At 39.6% G+C, this 17,897-nt stretch overlaps 1 protein-coding gene across 2 annotated transcripts in view; it reads right to left on the reverse strand.

The window, feature by feature from the left end:
- The window catches only part of KCND3 (potassium voltage-gated channel subfamily D member 3), a 702,096-nt gene that overhangs the window by 378,302 nt on the left and 305,897 nt on the right, over window positions 1-17,897 (reverse strand). The gene's annotated exons all lie outside the window — the stretch shown is intronic.

Below are 17,897 nucleotides of genomic sequence, written 5' to 3' on the forward strand. Positions count from 1 at the left end.
GCCCTCTGATAAAGGGGGCAATGTGGTTATTATGGATGTGGAGAAGTATAAAAACATGTCTCACCTTGTTAAATGACCAGACCACCTATACCCGAGTACTGCAGAATCCAACAGTGCGTTGTCTGAGAAATCTAGAGGTTATTCTACAGAAGGCTAGAGCTGACAACCTGATCAGTCTAGAGGAATTTAACTTCCTCCTCCCTCAGCACCCGACCATGGCGACATTCTATGCTCTACCAAAGGTCCACAAGGGTATCGAACCTTTAAAGGGGAGACCTATCGTCTCTGGAATTGGCAGTATTTGCCAGAATGCAGGAATCTACATAGATCAGATTCTTAGACCATTCGTAACATCACTCCCCTCGTACATCAGGGATACTATGGACCTTTTGCGTAGACTTGAGGGGATTTCCCTAGAACCAGGGTCATTCCTGATAAGTATTGATGTTGAATCACTGTATTCCTCTATCCCGCATAATTGTGGGATCCAAGGAGTACAGTACTTTCTGAGGACGAGAGGTCAACAATTCGTTCCTCATAATGAATTTCTGTTGACCCTTTTGGATTATGTTCTTAACAACAACTATTTTTTCTTTGACGGCGGAATCCTCCACCAGCTCAGGGGCACTGCTATGGGCAGCCCCTGTGCGCCCAGTTATGCAAATTTGTTCCTGGGCTGGTGGGAGGATAGCACCGTCTTTACTGAGGCTAATGAAGAGTTTACCGTCTATATTGACCTTTGGGTCCGTTATATAGACGATGTATTTGTCATGTGGAGGGGCACTAGAGAGACCTTTGAGAGGTTCATGTCATCACTGAATCGAAACAACCTAGGTCTTAAGTTCACCTTCGAAATGGAGGAAAATAACCTTCCCTTCCTTGACATTTTGATTTCCAAAAATAGTCGAGGTGATGGTCTGGATACTACTATCTTCAGAAAACCTACCTCCACCAATTCTGTATTGAGATGGGACAGTAACCACCCATATTCCCTCAAAAAAGGTATCCCTAAGGGCCAATACCTCCGCCTGAGAAGAAATTGCTCCAATGATGCAGATTTCAAAATTAAAGCAAGGGACCTTAGATCCAGATTTTTGGAGAGGGGTTACCCGGATCGGGTGCTAAGGGAGGCATACCAACACTCTAGAATCCAGGTTAGAAATGACCTTCTGATACCACGTAATAGGGAAAGGGATGGTTCTAACACCATCAGAATGGTCTGTGCATTTGACAATGGAGCCCCATGGGTTAGAGCTACTCTAAAAAAGCATTGGGGTATCCTTGCAATGGATGATGACCTGAAGGAGTTGGTGGGTGCGTTGCCCCAGGTTACCTATAGAAAATGTAAAACGCTAGGGGATCGTTTGGCACATAGCCATCTCACTACACCTGTTAACTCTACCTGGCTACCAAACAGACCCAGGGGCTGCTACAGGTGTGGGAAATGTGTTGCGTGTGCATCAATACAGGCAGGTAGGGATTTCTACAATATCCGCACACAAAAAACGTATACCATAAAGGAATTTATCAATTGCAAATCTAAAGGAGTGGTGTATCGAGCTGTGTGTATCTGTGGCATCTCCTACATTGGCAAAACTACCCGGGAACTTAGGAGACGGGTAGGGGAACATTTGGGGGATATTCGAAATCAGAGAGACACCCCCATTGCCAGACATGTGAATACGGACCATGGTGGAGAGGTTGGAGTCGTGAGTTTCATGGGGATTGACAAGGTGATCCCGCCACCCAGGGGAGGTGATTTTGACAAAATCCTGTTGCAAAGAGAGGCAAGGTGGATATTTCTGTTGGACACCTGCCACCCCCATGGACTCAACGAGCAGCTTAATTTTGGCTGTTTCCTCTAGATCTCAGTGGACCTCAAGTTTCGTTGTCCTCTATGGTTCTGTCTCCCGATCCATTGGCTCTCTTTCTGTTTAGGCTTTATTTTCATTTTCTACAATGAGTATATTATCAGCCTCATCATGAGCTAATATACGTGACGGTGTTTTGACCTGCTGGTCTCCTAAATCAGTCATAATAAACAAAACTTTTGCAATATTTTGGTGCAGGATCAGTATCCTGCTCCATGGTGTCCCTCCATTGAATAAGTCTGGTACCAATGGTCTAAAAGCTTCACTGTCACATTGGTTACTTTCCAGTAGGGAGGGATATGTTTGTCATTCGTGGACAAAGCTTATAATATGTGAGAGGTACCATACCATTTTGGCTGTTAAGTTTAACTTTTTTCTGCTTATATTATATGGTCACCCCGGTTTGTCCTACTTTCTGGGTATTTCCCTTTATGTTTCCACTGCCATACTATTGATATTGTTATTGATCTAGAAACGTCATTTCCTATCACAGAATATGGTATACTTTGGTGTACCAGATTTTATGGACACTTCCATCTACACGTATATATATTTCCGCCAGTATATAACAATTTATATCTTTTTATATCATGCGGTCTCCAGTTATACATGTTGGAATATCTCCTGATACATACAGGATATATCTTTGTCTGGACACTTCCAGTCATGTACTCTTTTATGTATAAACGGTTTCATTGCTGCTATATAACCTCTGTGTGACGGTAGAAGAGGATCAAAGCTGTTTTTATGGTATTTGGAATCATTGATGGTTTCTAATTATAAACATTTAATGCCATCTAATGGTTTTGGGACGTTTCTGTGGTGTATGACCTAGCGGAGAGCGTACAGAGTAATGCGCATGCGGGTTTGCTCCTTATGAGTACCTTGGTGTGGGCGCCCGTGTGCGTCCCACTCCTGGAGCGCAGTATCGTAGCGCCGCGTTGTGAACTAGCTAATGAATATGACGCTCACACTTTTGGCCTGGGTCCAGATTAGGTTTGCGTTCCACCTTTGGAGCGCACAACTCCAGCGACGCACCGGAAGTGAGTCATTCATCATGGCGCTGGGACTTCCGGTCTGCGCGATGCGCTGAGACTGGGCGGCTGCCGCACGTGTGTTATGGAGGGGAGCCAGCGTGCATCCCAGGAATACAGCGTGGTCCGGTGAGTCTCCAATAACTATGACCGGGGTGGCCATTAATTACCTGACCCTCCTCCGGGGGTGGGATGATCTATTTTATAAGCAGACAGCAGGTACCATAGCTGGCTTACTCACTGATTGTGGCGGACTGCCACATTGGAACATCTCTTTTCTTGGATGGTATATGGCCACTGCCTATACCTGAACTTCATGAACTTTTGAGCATATCTTGCTTATGGATTCTCAGAACTCCCCTGATGAATCTCCGTGACCGGAGAAGAAACGCGTTGGGAGACGTTTATTACAGGATATTTGGTGGGGGGTGTCCATAGTAGGACTTACTCGGGCCTGTCCTTGTAAGGACAGTAGTCATTGCCGGGGCACGACAGGGGAGTAGCAAACAGGTCCCCGTCCCTATTTTCTTACGGTTCTACTGATATTGCACCCTCCTTGGGACCCGCTTTCATCGATGTGGGTACCCTCTGTCTTCAATCGGTGAGATTCAACCAGTTTTTTACTGTGCACTGTTTTCGGCGTGAGCACCTTCCTTTGTTATGTATTGTTTGTCCATTTTAATATTAATAGTAAAAGTTACGTTTTATATTTATGGGTTATACTCTTCCAGCTGATTTATATTGTCTACCCTAAGAGTTGTGCAACAGCTAGGTTTATCCAAGCTGCAGCTGCTAAATCCGAGTTGCCATCTACTAGCCTGGTTATGTCTGCTCACGCAGGCACCACTAGAGACTCTGGGCTCTACTCGTTACAGAAACCAAAAGGGTGGGTCAGTTGCAGTTTTTGAGTATATTACCTATTTTCTAGAGTAAGTTGGTACACAAGCATAACACTCTTGGGGATGTTCACAAAAATATATTGATTGACACTAGGCCACAACAAAACATTATGTTAGCATGATTAACAAAAAATTATGGTAAAAAGAAAAAGTTCTACACGGACATCCTTCTATGTACTTTTTAGCCTGTTTTTATTTACTTAAAGGGTTTCTCTCATCATCATAAATGAGCAAAGTGCTTGTAAAAACAAGAAATGTACTCATTATTGTTTCTTTCCTGTTGCCTCAGTTACTAGTCACTACTGCAGTCTATCAGAAGTGGGCAGTCTCCAAGGCAGTAAGTGCAGTGCTTACAAGCTGTTTCCAACATGGCTTGTAAGCGCTGCTCTGCAACTGGCCTGAACTCTGTTTCTAGCAAGCTATAGTGTCGCCGTGCTCCTCTGATGCTACATAGGCAAAACTGCATCAGCTTACCACATGGAAGAACACACAGTTGGGGGAAGCAGCTCGTTAAAGCAAATGGTGATATGAGAACACCAAATTAATTTGACTTTGTATTAACTCACTAAAATAAATAGATCTAAACAGAATTGCCGGTATTGACTCTGAATATGGCATTTTTTCAAAAAATTAATAGTCTCAAATGGTCTGCTTTACATTGTGGCTTATATCTAGGCAATAACCAAATACTTTAGTGTAGGTAATAATTTGTTATAATGCTAGCTAACTTGGTACAGGTTTTATTCTTATAACTGACTGAAAAATAAAATGCAATAATTGTAGCAAAGGATTTTAGTGCTTACAATAGAAAATGACAAGTTGGCAACTATAACAATGGTCTACAGCTTAACCCCACTAGAGATAAGGTAATCATCGTACCTCAATGATTTTTTTCACATATGGTGTAACGTAGGGATGACATAAGAAAACAATAAGAGGATCACATTTTATGTGTATTTAACTTTTAGGAATAATGATAAAAAGTTGAGTAAAAAAATATCAATATATTTATAGGAATAAACTGTGAAAGTATGCGCTGCATAACTTAATACCCTAGGGTACTGTGACACATGATGCAGCACAGAACTATGGCGAGGGGGTAAATACAGCATTATAGAACATTGATCATGCGTACCGACAGACCGAGCCAAATTCTTCAGCTTTCACAAATCAAACAGCTGAGAGCTGTGCTCTAGCTAAATAGTGGAGAAGCTGCATATAATTCATTATACAGTTTTAACAGGCTTTTTTCTGCAGACAGTCGGTGCAGAAAGGACTCTTGACATGCTCCAGGAAGCAGTGGGAAGTATGGCGAAATATATCAAAACTGACTCGGATACCACAGGGGAGCGTGTACAACACGGCGGAATGCGAGCCAACAGGGAGCATCAAATCCTTCTTGTGTAGACTTTCTAAAAGTTATAATTATACATTGATTACCAGACTTTTCCACTGGCTTGTTGCTTTTAGCCTAGAACTGTTGCTAAAATGTGTACAAAAAATTATTTAAAAAAGACAAATAAAAAACAAAAGAATGCCCAAGAAGAACAGTAAAACATTCTGAAAGTATATTAATCGTGATATGATCATCTGGAAGTGGCTATGGCTTATGTATTGTGAGACAGGGTCCTAGTTATGGTTGACTACGTCACATATTTTAATACATAGCCAGAACTTTTAAAGAGATCTCCTTTTCATATGGCATACAGAAAAAGGAGAAGGAAATCAACCGAAGGATGAGGGCGATAAAACAAACAAGAACCAAAACCTTGAGTTTAAGGCTCTACTGTACACAACTATCACCAAAAAATTCTTTATCTGTGCTGTTTAAATATGTGAAATCCCCAGACGGAACTCAATCCTCTGCTTTAGGCCTGCGTGAAGTCATCCGATGTGTTCATGATATGCATGGATTATGTTCATAACTATTGGCACACCTATGTTTTGGGGGCTGTGGAGAGGATAAGTCTCCAAATGGATAATCAGTCAATTTGATTAGTACATCTCACAGGAAAGCATGAACATCGGAAAGGACACGTTTGTTAAAAGGTCCTGCATTATATAAGAGAAGATGACAGCATGGAATATCAAATGTTCATTCTTTATAACTTAAAGCTTCTAGGATCCACTGTAAAAATTGTTAAGGGGCCCCAATCTATCAACATTTAGAGTACTGATCTCATATGGTACACATTTTCGGCTACTCTAAGCTCCATATCTCTGCATCATGTATATCATGTATATCACCCTGCCCTGTTCCTGTAAAATAGTTGGCAGGAAGAAACCTGCTTGCATAAAACCTTGTTCCATAGACACACCAGCTCAGGTGTCGCTGGCGACCCTCCTCATCCCCACCTTTCTACAGATAGACTCAGTAGCAAGATTTTAGGAGGATACATTTTATGAAGTGAAAATACTCCATATACCCACAATTTGCAGCTCCGTTGTATTTTAATGTTTTATTATGCTCCAAAAACCTTGTACTTTTCATGCAGAATTCTACTTACAATAAGTAAGAGAATTAAGTTTTGAAACTGTTACCAAAATTTTGGTTTTCGTGAAGCTGCGGTTTCAGTGCTTTTAGATCGTTGGTCAGATGTTTATATAGTTTCTACACTTTTATTTATTTTTCAAGCATCCTGACTGAGAACAACACATTCTTGTCTAATCTGTACTTGGACTAAATCACAATTTTTGTGTTTTTGTTTGTCTACCCGACTTTTGAAGATTGTCCACAGGTTCTAAATGGGCTTGAATTTCAATGTTTTGATCAATGAGGCACTTAGTTATCCCTTTTGCCTTGTTCATGGTCACCACATCACTTCTGGAGTTTTGGGAGAAGTTTCTCTTGGAGGATGTTTAGATACCAAAATACTAAAAGATCTAAAAACATTGAAACAGCAAACTTTGTGAAAAACGAAATTTGTGTCACCTTAAAAACTGTGGCTACAATTGAAATAATACTACTGCTAATAATGATGACACTATATTTTTTATGGAATATATGTACAGTACATAGAAAATGTCTAGAGTAGAATAAAATGCACTCTTCAAAATCATCTTCCGAACATATTTGATGGAATAATAAAAGTAGAGGAGAGCCATTATCCCACCATTAGTCCTGCAGTCATTTTGCATTGTGTACAAACATAAAAACATTTTCTTCTGTGATTGACAAGTTCTTTTCTTTCATGAGTTTGTCTTTGAGTGCTTTCTTTAGGGCTAGAAATCATGCTGCTTTATCTGAAGTCCAGGAAAGTAATTTTAAGGCAGTTTTCCTATGAACCCAAATATCCATGGGACACATTATTTGAGCCTTATTCCCAACTAATAAATATGGATTATTGCTTCTGGCTGTGAAAATATTTTAAGGAGTGTAGACTTTGTAAGGATGAATGGGCTGAAGAACTGTTTAAAATAGAAAGATATCCAACATAGCAGTTCTCCTGGGTTAAATTCAAAGCCATCAAAAAGCAACAAAAGTCTGTTTAAGTAATAACAATCACAAGGATTTAAATTCCACTAATATCATGCAAACTAAATGACAATTAAGTAGTAATTTCCATATACACAGAAGTAATTTACTATTACCTTCCTTTTACACTATTCCTTTGCCCAATCTGTTCCTAATACACACTCTTTTGAGAATAGTATTGGCTCACACCTCTTATTTATCCCGGGTCTTGGGGCAGCACTGTGGCTCAGTGGTTAGCACTGCAAGGCTGCAGTGCTGGGGTCCTGTGTTCAAATCCCACCAAGGACAACATCTGTAAGTAGTTTGTATGTTCTTCCTGTGTTTGAATGGGTTTCCCCGGGGTACTGCTGCTATTCACTTAAAGCGCTGTGGAATAGTGCTACATAAGCAAAGTATAATAAAATAAAAAGGTGCTCCTTCCCTAAAGTTTGGGGCACCCTAGCTATCCCTGCAAACCGGATTACCCCTCATAGTGAAGAAGGGGCCCTGTGTCCCACTGAGCTTCTAAATCAGCACTAATCTGTCCCATCCACCATCCAGTGTATAAGAATAATACTGAAATATGGGAAGGCATACAGGGATAAATGCAAATATCAGTCATACAAATATGCACTCACAAACAACAGAGTGGGACACCAGGATGCAAAGGAAGTAAAAAACAAATAGGAGAGGATGAGGATATGCACACAGACAAATCACCAAGCAAGTCTTCTGAACAACACTCCAAACGACTCGTCAAACAACCAACACCTCCAACTTCAGAACCAGCAGGCAGTATGAAACTAACACTGGCAATCTAATGAATATAAATAGCAAACGAGAGTGGCCAACACTGAACACCCTGAGACCATAAAAGCCAGAATGCTCCAGGAGCTCTCAACTGAACAGGTTAACCCCTGCACTGTTTAATATGATGGTGAAGTGCTTCTAATCAGTGACAATACCCTCCTTCTAAGAAGACAGGATCAACATCCCTAGGAAAAGCCTGGTAGTCAGTAGCTCATCTTTGCTCCTCCACAAACTCCAGAACACAAAGTTCTGCAATCAGGGCTAATGTATGCCTACCTCCACCTCTGGATCTGCTGCAAAAGTACATTTTATTACCGATTTTTACTTCCCTTTCAATGGCGATGAGAAAAATATGGACAAAAAAATCTGTGATTAAAATGCAGCATAAAATTGACATTCTATAAATCTAAAAGTCTGCTTCATGGGCGAATTACGTCACAGATAAACAAAAATCCACAAAATGTGGATGAGATTTTGCAGATGCTGTAATTCACTATGGATTTTATCTGCACAAATCCTCAAGCAAAATCAGCAATTCAGGTATGTGTAGACTAATCCTTGGGGGAAGGCAGTGGTATTGTGTTGCCACAAATTGCCCAGCTGCTAAAATCTAAGTGTGCACCAAGATTAACCCTCCCCTCCCTGTCCCGATTGCAAATGAAAATGGCATGAAATCTGAATTTGTTCTAAGGATTCATATGAAATACATTTATTGTAAAAAGTAATATATGGCTCATAAAAGCACAAAACAGAAACACGTAAAGAGATACAAAGCGTGACAGATGGACGCTTGATAATGCATTTGCAGCCTATTTCATACTGGGTTGCTAAGCAAAATTTAGATATATGGAGATGGATTAAATATACTGTATGAGGGATGTGCATGTGATATAATTATTCTCTATAGAGACCAAATTAGTGCTGTCTCTTTAAATATAGCTTCACGTGGGAGGTTATCTGAAGTAATGTCAACATGTCCCACCTATTTACGGAATGCAAACTGTATGTTAAGATGAATCATCAAGTTATTTTTAATCTAATTACTGTAATGATTTTCATAGCAGAAGATCCAGACAGAAGCATTTCCATCCCTCCTCTCAGTAGGCTGCACTTATTTCTACTGACACTACTCAATCAATGAATGAAACCCCACCCAGGAAGAGCTGAGTGGAGCAATACAAAAATATGGAGTGTGTACTATGGCTGTGGGAAGCATTATAAGTGCAAAGTTGGCAACTTCTCCAAATTCCCTGGGACTTCTTAGCTGAGAGGAAGTCTGAGTACTCTGGAGTAGGGTTGAGCAACTTTTCCTTTTTTGAGGTCGAGTCGGGTTTCGCGAAACCCGACTTTCTCAAAAGTCGAGTCGAGTGAAATCGGCCGATCTTCTTGAAAAGTCGGGGTCGGGGGATCGGCCGAAACATGAAACCCAATGCAAGTCATTGGGAAATCTATATATTTTTATATTTACTTCAGCGCGATATATGTGAAAACCCGGTAATTCAATTGCCGGCTTTTCATTTCTCCTGCCTAAACCCGACATGATATGCGACATGGTTTACATACAGTAAACCATGTCATATTCCCCTTTTTTTTGCATATTCCACACTACTAATGTTAGTAGTGTGTATGTTATTGGCCCCCCCTGGCTACAAACATCTGCCCCCAGCCACCCCAGAAAAGGCACATCTGGAAGTTGCGCCTATTCTGACACTTGGCCACTCTCTTCCCACTCCCGTGTAGCGGTGGGATATGGGGTAATGAAGGGTTAATGTCACCTTGCTATTGTAAGGTGACATTAAGCCAGATTAATAATGGAGAAGCGTCAATTATGACACCTATCCATTATTAATCCAATTGTATGAAATGGTTAAAAAAAACACACACACAATATTGCAAAGTATTTTAATGAAATAAAGACACAGGGTGTTGTAATATTTTATTGCTCTTTCAATCCACCCGAAGACCATCGTTCTGTAACAAATTAAAAATAATAAACTAACAATATACATACCTTCCGTAGATCTGTAACGTCCCACGATGTAAATCCATCTGAAGGGGTTAAAATATTTTACAGGCAGGAGTTCTGCTATAATGCAGCTGTGTGTAAACCCCGGGGAATGAATGAAATGCAGTGACCTGTAGTTACCTTCATTCGCGGTGATGCGCCCTCTGCTGGATGTCCTCATATGACCTCGAGCGTGGGAACTTTTACCAGGCTCCAGTTCATGAGGACATCCAGCAGAGGGCGCATCACCGCGACTGAAGGTAACTAAAGGTTGTTGACCTACATTACCTTCATTCCCCGGGGTTTACAGGCACGAGCACAGCTGCATTATAGCAGAGCTCCTGCCTGTAAAATATTTTAACCCCTTCAGATGGATTTACATCGTGGGACGTTAAAGATCTACGGAAGGTATGTATATTGTTGGTTTATTATTTTTAATTTGTTACGGAACGATGGTCTTCAGGTGGATTGAGAGAGCAATAAAATATTACAACAACCTGTGTGTTTATTTGATTAAAATACTTTGCAATATTGTGTGTGTTTTTTTTAACCATTTCATACAATTGGATTAATAATGGATAGGTGTCATAATTCTCCATTATTAATCTGGCTTAATGTCACCTTACAATAGCAAGGTGACATTAACCCTTCATTACCCCATATCCCACCGCTACACGGGAGTGAGAAGAGAGTGGCCAAGTGTCAGAATAGGCGCATCTTCCAGATGTGCCTTTTCTGGGGTGGCTGGGGGCAGATGTTTGTAGCCAGGGGGGGCCAATAACCATGGACCCTCTCTAGGCTATTAATATCTGCCCTCAGTCACTGGCTTTACCACTCTGGTGGAGAAAATTGCGCGGGAGCCCACGCCAATTTTTTCCGCGATTTAACCCTTAAATTTAATAGCTACAGCGCCGAAATTTTGCACATACACACTACTAACATTAGTAGTGTGGAATATGCAAAAAATATAAGGGATATGAGATGGTTTACTGTATGTAAACCATGTCTCATATCATGTCGGGTTTGGGAAGGAGAAATGAAAAGCCGGCAATTGAATTACCGGCTTTTCACATATATCGCGCTGAAGTAAATATAAATATATATATATATGTGTGTGTCTCAATGACATATATATATATATATATATATATATATATATATATATATATATATATATATATATAAAAAAAAAACGAAACTCGACTTTGGAGCGAAGATCGCCGACCCGATCCCACAGTGAGATCGGGTCGGGTTTCACGAAACCCGACTTTTGAAATTGGCCGATCTGTTTCGCTCAACCCTACTCTGGAGCCTTATCAGAAGGAGTATTTTCAGGACTGCTCAAATGATGGTAACTGTGCCCACTCGTTGGGCATATATCAGCCACTTGTGGCCGGCATTTTATTCAGTAATATTGGAAAACACATCTAGATTATCATTTTAGAATAAAACTATGGAAGAAAAGAAATAGAATGGTGAGAGGTAACAGATAAGTGATGTAATTAATTTTACAGTGAACCTATCATGTTATCGGGGTTGTCAACTACTAACCAACCCCTGCTTAATAAATTCAGGACCCAAAATACAATTAAAACAATGTTCACTCAATATACTTGGAGCAAATTGATTCTCCCCTCCAATTCCATCAGTCATGACAGTGATCTTTGGCCCTTGGAATGGGAGAGGTAGTACCTCATCTTACCTGATGGCTTCCATCTCTTTTTTTACACATTGATTTCATATTATTCGAGGTCTAGAATTGATTAAGAAGTAGTTTAATTATCATGACTGACCTTCAGGTAGCATGTTATAGAGTGTGAGGAACTGAGTAGATTAATATATTGCTTTATACCAAAAGATGGAGCAAAACTTGCAATTTATATATTGAAATCCCTGTTCTTTCTATGCTTTCCAGTCTGGAAGATGGTTCTAACTGGTAGAGAAAGCCTTCAACCTGACTGTGCATACAGAGTTAGCTGATTACGACTGGGTATTGATCCCTTAAACATTCAGAAAGCAGGGATTTCTATGAAGAAAAAAATGTATGCTGAATTTTTCCCACCTCTTCTCAGCTACTCTGGCTTATAGAAATACTGCTGCCTACAGATACGATTACATCTAAGAATCCTTTAAAACTACTTGGAAATGTGAAAAATGAGGTTAAAATGCCTTGTAGTGATCTCCTTAAAATCCAGTCTTTTTTAAGAAATGATCATCAACCTTGAAAATGAGAACCATGCAAGCCTTATATTTAAGGGGGGATTTAATAAGACACATAGGCCATATTTTATGGCTGAAAAAAATCCCTCCTTATTTTTTTTTTTCACTTTGTGTGGCAGGGGTAGCCCAAGATTTGGCAAAATTATTCCAGCAGGCTTCACTTTACAACTGACATACAGAACGTCAGAACACATTGAGAATTATTAATGTGAGAAAAACTACCTCACCTTGAAGAACGCGAAGAATTTGTGCCCTCAAATAAATGGCTGATGTTCAGACGACATAAAACATTGGCTATTTTTTACACAATATGAGACTTTGACTTTGTAATTTTAACCTCAATTTCATGCCTGAGGAGGGACATATCGGAGATGAATCATAGCCTACTGACTGCACTTGGAAGTATCCAGGCATACCTGGGAAGGTAAAAGGAATGAATGCTTTACTACTGTCTTTTAAAGAAGTGGTTATTTTTTTCTATATGTATTGGGGTTGTGGCAATTTCCTAGTAGCCATTATTAATTCCTCCACAGATATACCCCTAGCTTAGCACAGGCTATCCTACCAACTGAGCTGAGATGGATTTAATTTTAGCATCTGCGGAGCAGCCTGAGCCCTTGCAAAAGATGAAATGCTGGGTTCATTTTTCTCTTCTCCAACAGACATATTACCTGAAGCAGCATGACATATTGCATCAAAATCTTGTTTGAGGCTTATTTTTTTCGGCTCTCGTGCTGGTGGAGATGTTACACGGCCAAGCTCTGCTTTCGCAGGTCTGGAGATCCTATGAGTATATGTGAATGTACTTGCCAGCCAGAATGCCATTCATCTCGGCATACAATCGGAGCTGCGGGTGACCTAGAAGCCTGCTAAGATTATATTCAGGCTGAATGAGAGGTATCCACAATCCAATTTCTGCAAGCAGCAGCAGGTGGAAAAACTACTCTTCCTTTAACTCTTCAACTGATACTTTGCAATTTTACAATATTGATGTGAATGGCACATACAGGTTTAAAATTAATTTTATAAGATAGTCTGGTAATGTCATTTATTAGGAAATGCTTCAAACACCCCTAAAAACAATGTTTTAGAATTAGTTTTGTATTACGATTTTAAGTTGTCTTTCCCAAAGTCTTTCAATCCTTAGGCGTAAGTTCAAACTAGCATCTTGATGTCTCTCTGCCTCAGTTATGCAATGTATCTGATATTGAGAACATTGTTTGCCTGCTTCTGTATAGGAAACAAACAGAATATCAAAAATGGAAGTTTGAATGTAGCCTTACAAGTAGAGTTGGTGTGAAATGATTTGCATGCCCAATTCCATCTTCCACGACAGTGGTCTGTGGCGGCAACACAAGAGCGGAATTATCGCCTCTTGCCTTCCAGTATATGTGGCTTTTCTTTTGATTTACTAGCCTGGTGCAACATCATCATTGTGGTGTGACAATGAAAACATTTTTTGATTAAAAAAAATATGAGTTGTGGTCGGATGATGGCAAGTAATAGGTGGTACTCCTACTCCAATGCAGTGGCAAAGACCACTGTCTTGACCAATAGAATGGGTGGTAGTCATCGATTCACATAAACTTTACTTACAAGTAAACTTTTCACAGTACGGTATGAACAGCTGCTCGTATTCTGGATCTGACATCTTCCAGATGCTATTGGTGCAGATTTTAATAGAAACATGACAGTATGAATCTGGAATGCATAGTGAAGTCTTGTCTCTCACTTTATCTGTGGTTGTCAATTGTCATAGCTCATTTTTAAGAATTGTACAAAATTCTCCAAATGATTTGCTTGGAAACATTATGCTTATATCAATTCAGCTAAAGGTAGTTTCATAGAGAATTTTTTCTTAAACAGTTCTGCAGTTATTATACTGTTTTTGAAGCCAGATCCAGATTTGCTTCAAACTTCCCCTGCTACCTTATTAAAAAAAAATGAAAAAAAAAATAATTTTATATATATATATATATATATATATATATATATATATATATATATATATATTTGTTAGGAGCCATATGAACAAAACAAATTTTACCATCCAAGAAAAGGATCGAATAAGAGTCGCAACAAATAATTCACCACTTATTTCACACAGTCGTCACACCCTTCCTCCAGTGTACAATCAACTCTCAGGTGCTATCAATAAACCTCTCTTGTATCAGGGCACAGCTATAGGGGGCAGACTACTCTTTTCAGTCCAGGATCTAACTTCTTGCAAAAGAAAACAAGGTTCATGAAAACAAAGGCCCTAATCCATTAATACTGACATTTTGAACATCAGCATTGATGAACAGTATTCTGGAGTAAAAAATGCAAAATGTATTAAAAAGGCATGTGTCTCGAAATGAATTTTGAGGACCTTGAAACTGCCATGTGCCACCACAAGAAATGTACACCAGTCAGAGATCGGAGACCATATCTACCATAATTAATGCCAACTTTATAATTCACACCTTCTTTTGTCAGCTGTGCCCCCTTGTAATGAAGCTATGCCCAATTTTCAAAAAGGAATTAGGGCTTGTCTAGTGTTAACAAAATTTAGCACAACTATGATTTACTGAAATTTTTTGAGATATTTCAAGCTGTTTTACACAAGAAAACTGGCGTAAACTCTTTAACGAATCTGGTCCGATATGCCAAATATCATGCCAATAGGAGTGAAGGATATCTACTTTATCTAGATAATAGCGGACCCTCCATGTGACAAGAGAGCAGTATTATTTATTTAGTTTAGTGCATCGACTTTAGTGGAATTGGTCATCTTGGAAGCAAAGCCAAATAACTTTGATGCTTCTAAACTGTAAATTACATACTTCCTTAGCTCCATTCGACAATTAGCGGGATGTGCAGTTGAATTTTACTAGTATTTTGTCAGAATAAGGTTGGATCTCTCCAGCGACTTTGGTCATGACACATGTTGGAATCCAGAAATGAATGTTATATTGCACACAGCACAAGTGAATGGGGTTGAATTGTGACCCACAAGGTATGGCAACTGGCAAGTACTAACAACGCAACTGGTTCCATCTTTTTGTGACTTGCTGGTTGCAGTACGTTGCGAGTCACACTGTAATCCTTTTCACTTGCACTATGCTTTGATGTAATAGGGGCATATAACGACCTTTGACAGAGTGACCTGTGTCCCAGCCTAATAGTTAATCTCAGCAAATTACTTATACTGTAAGTTACATCCTTTGTTAGCTCCATCCAAATTCTAGGTAAAATTGGATTCTTCTAGTATTTCTTCTGAATACGTCTGAGTCTACAAAGTGACTTTATCTACAACAAGGGTTGCGTGACCAAAGAGCGCTACATGCCGCTGTTACATTGCAAAAGAGTGCAAGTGAATGGGATTGCATTGTCACCCGTAAGGTACCATGATGACAAGTAAAAAATACACCTGTTTGTAGGGGTCGCAGTACTCCACGGGCCGCAATGTGGCCCCATTCATTTGCAGTATGCTGCGATGTACAGTGGTAAATAGTGATCTTTCCCCATGTGACCAGTAGCTAAATGGTGACAATAAAGAAGAAACAATACATAAATGATAGAAGGGTACCAGAATCACATATCTTGTGCCGATTACAAAAACATGCAAAATACACAATTTAGATGAAATTAAGCAATAATAAGGATTCTTTGCGTTATCTTCATTTTAGTCACCTATACACATTTTCTAGACATGGAAGTAACTTGCCTTTTCATCTTGTTCTGTCACCCAGGTATACAGCATCTATAATACAATTTGTGATTGGAAAGAATTTAAAGAAATGTATAAAAAGGTACAATACTAAGCAGGTGCAAACAGGACAAATACATTGCACAGTCATAAAGTATTTCTACAGTCATTGTGGGCTATTGGATGGCCATTACCGGACCTTGCCTCAATAATGGGCCACAAGTAACAAGACTACTCCAGAGGAATTCTGGCTTAGTTGCTTATAGCAGATGAAGTTCATGTTACATTTATTCAGTTATACAGTATATAAAAAATGGAACCTGTTGCACAAAAATACCAAAAGTATGAGCCACATTTTATTCATGAGACTCATTATTTTCCTACCTATAATAAGGTGGGAGTCTGCACCATATCTTGAACTCCTGCACAAGTTCCTAGATATACACATTACACAATGGGTGAACCTCGTTCCTGACAAGTAAGATTAAACAAATTTTTGGAAATTCACATAGTCGATGACCTGGTGAATCCAAAACCTGTTTCATTGTACAAAAGCATCTGGCAAGGCACATGAATAGGAGATGATCTGGAATTTTTGGTTGCTACTCATTAAGTGGAGCTGTGCTGTTCAACTTTATTTGGCGTTTGTATCCGGCCTGTATAGTAGGCAATAGCTGATCAGTGGGGGTGCCCAGTGTTGAGCTCTCTCCAATCTGATATTGATGACCTACCCCAAGGATGGCTCAAAAATATAATATGCCTGGACAACCCCATTAATAAAGAATAATTTTCATTGTGTAAGGGAGTGAACTTAAAGTGTCCCCTACCCTCTTCCTATTATGCTGCTATGCTTGAATTGAGTTACATAGTTTTTTATGGCATAGAACGGAGCCATGTAGGTCTGTTAAATGTTTCATCACACAGTTTGATATCGTATATCCCCACATAGCCTGGGGACCACTCAGCAAGGTTAGGAGTGGTCGGTGAACTGTTTGAGCAGCATTGTCACTATTTCCTGGTTTAGTTGCTGACAGTTGAAGGAAGCATCAGTCAGAAGGGGCCATTACTTTGGGGCCATGCACAAAAATTAACAGTAGACATTGCGACACCAGCCAGAAGTGTCATGCTGCATAGGTGGGGCTAAGGCACGTCCATATAACTCTGTGTTTCACAAGCATCAAGAACATGAGAGATTGACTGGGAGGTCTGGACCTACTCTACTTTTGCTAGGGTATCACTGAGACAGAGACTGAAAGTGAGTGGTTGAAGCTGGAGAAGTGGAGCCTAAGACACCTTTGTGTAACTGTAACACATAAAAGAAAAAGTTGTGACATAATGAAAATAATAGGAACGATAGATATGATATGCAAGCAATAAAAAAATATATAAACAGAATTTTCAAAGCATCTCGATTTATTCAGTATTGGGTATGAGCACCACCTGCAGAACTATCTGCATTTACACACCTTGGCATCCTATCAGTGAGGTCATTAATGGCTGTCTGAGGAATGTTCTACCATAGTAAATGCACTTGCACATGCAAATCATGAAAATCCTCTGCTGGCAGTAACTTTTTCAACTGCTGACTAATGATGTCAGAGATAAGCTCAAAGAAAGCTGCCAGTGATGTAATTTGATGATTTATAGGCTCAAGTGTGTTCAGCATGGCAGAATATTCCTCAGACAGCCATTAATAACCTTACTGGTAGCATCCAAGGTGTGTAAGTGTGTGTTTCCCTGCACGTGGTACAAATACTAAATAAATAGAGATTTTTTAACATTTTTTGCATCTTTGAAAATTTGCATATCATTAACATGTCTATTAATCTTGCAATTTCAATAATGCCATGACCTTCTTCTTTGTGTTGCAATTTCTATATTGATAAGTGTGTATCATGAGTCTTTAATTCAAT

Source organism: Ranitomeya variabilis, chromosome 3, assembly GCF_051348905.1.
Source record: "Ranitomeya variabilis isolate aRanVar5 chromosome 3, aRanVar5.hap1, whole genome shotgun sequence".
NCBI classification, from domain to species: domain Eukaryota; kingdom Metazoa; phylum Chordata; class Amphibia; order Anura; family Dendrobatidae; genus Ranitomeya; species Ranitomeya variabilis.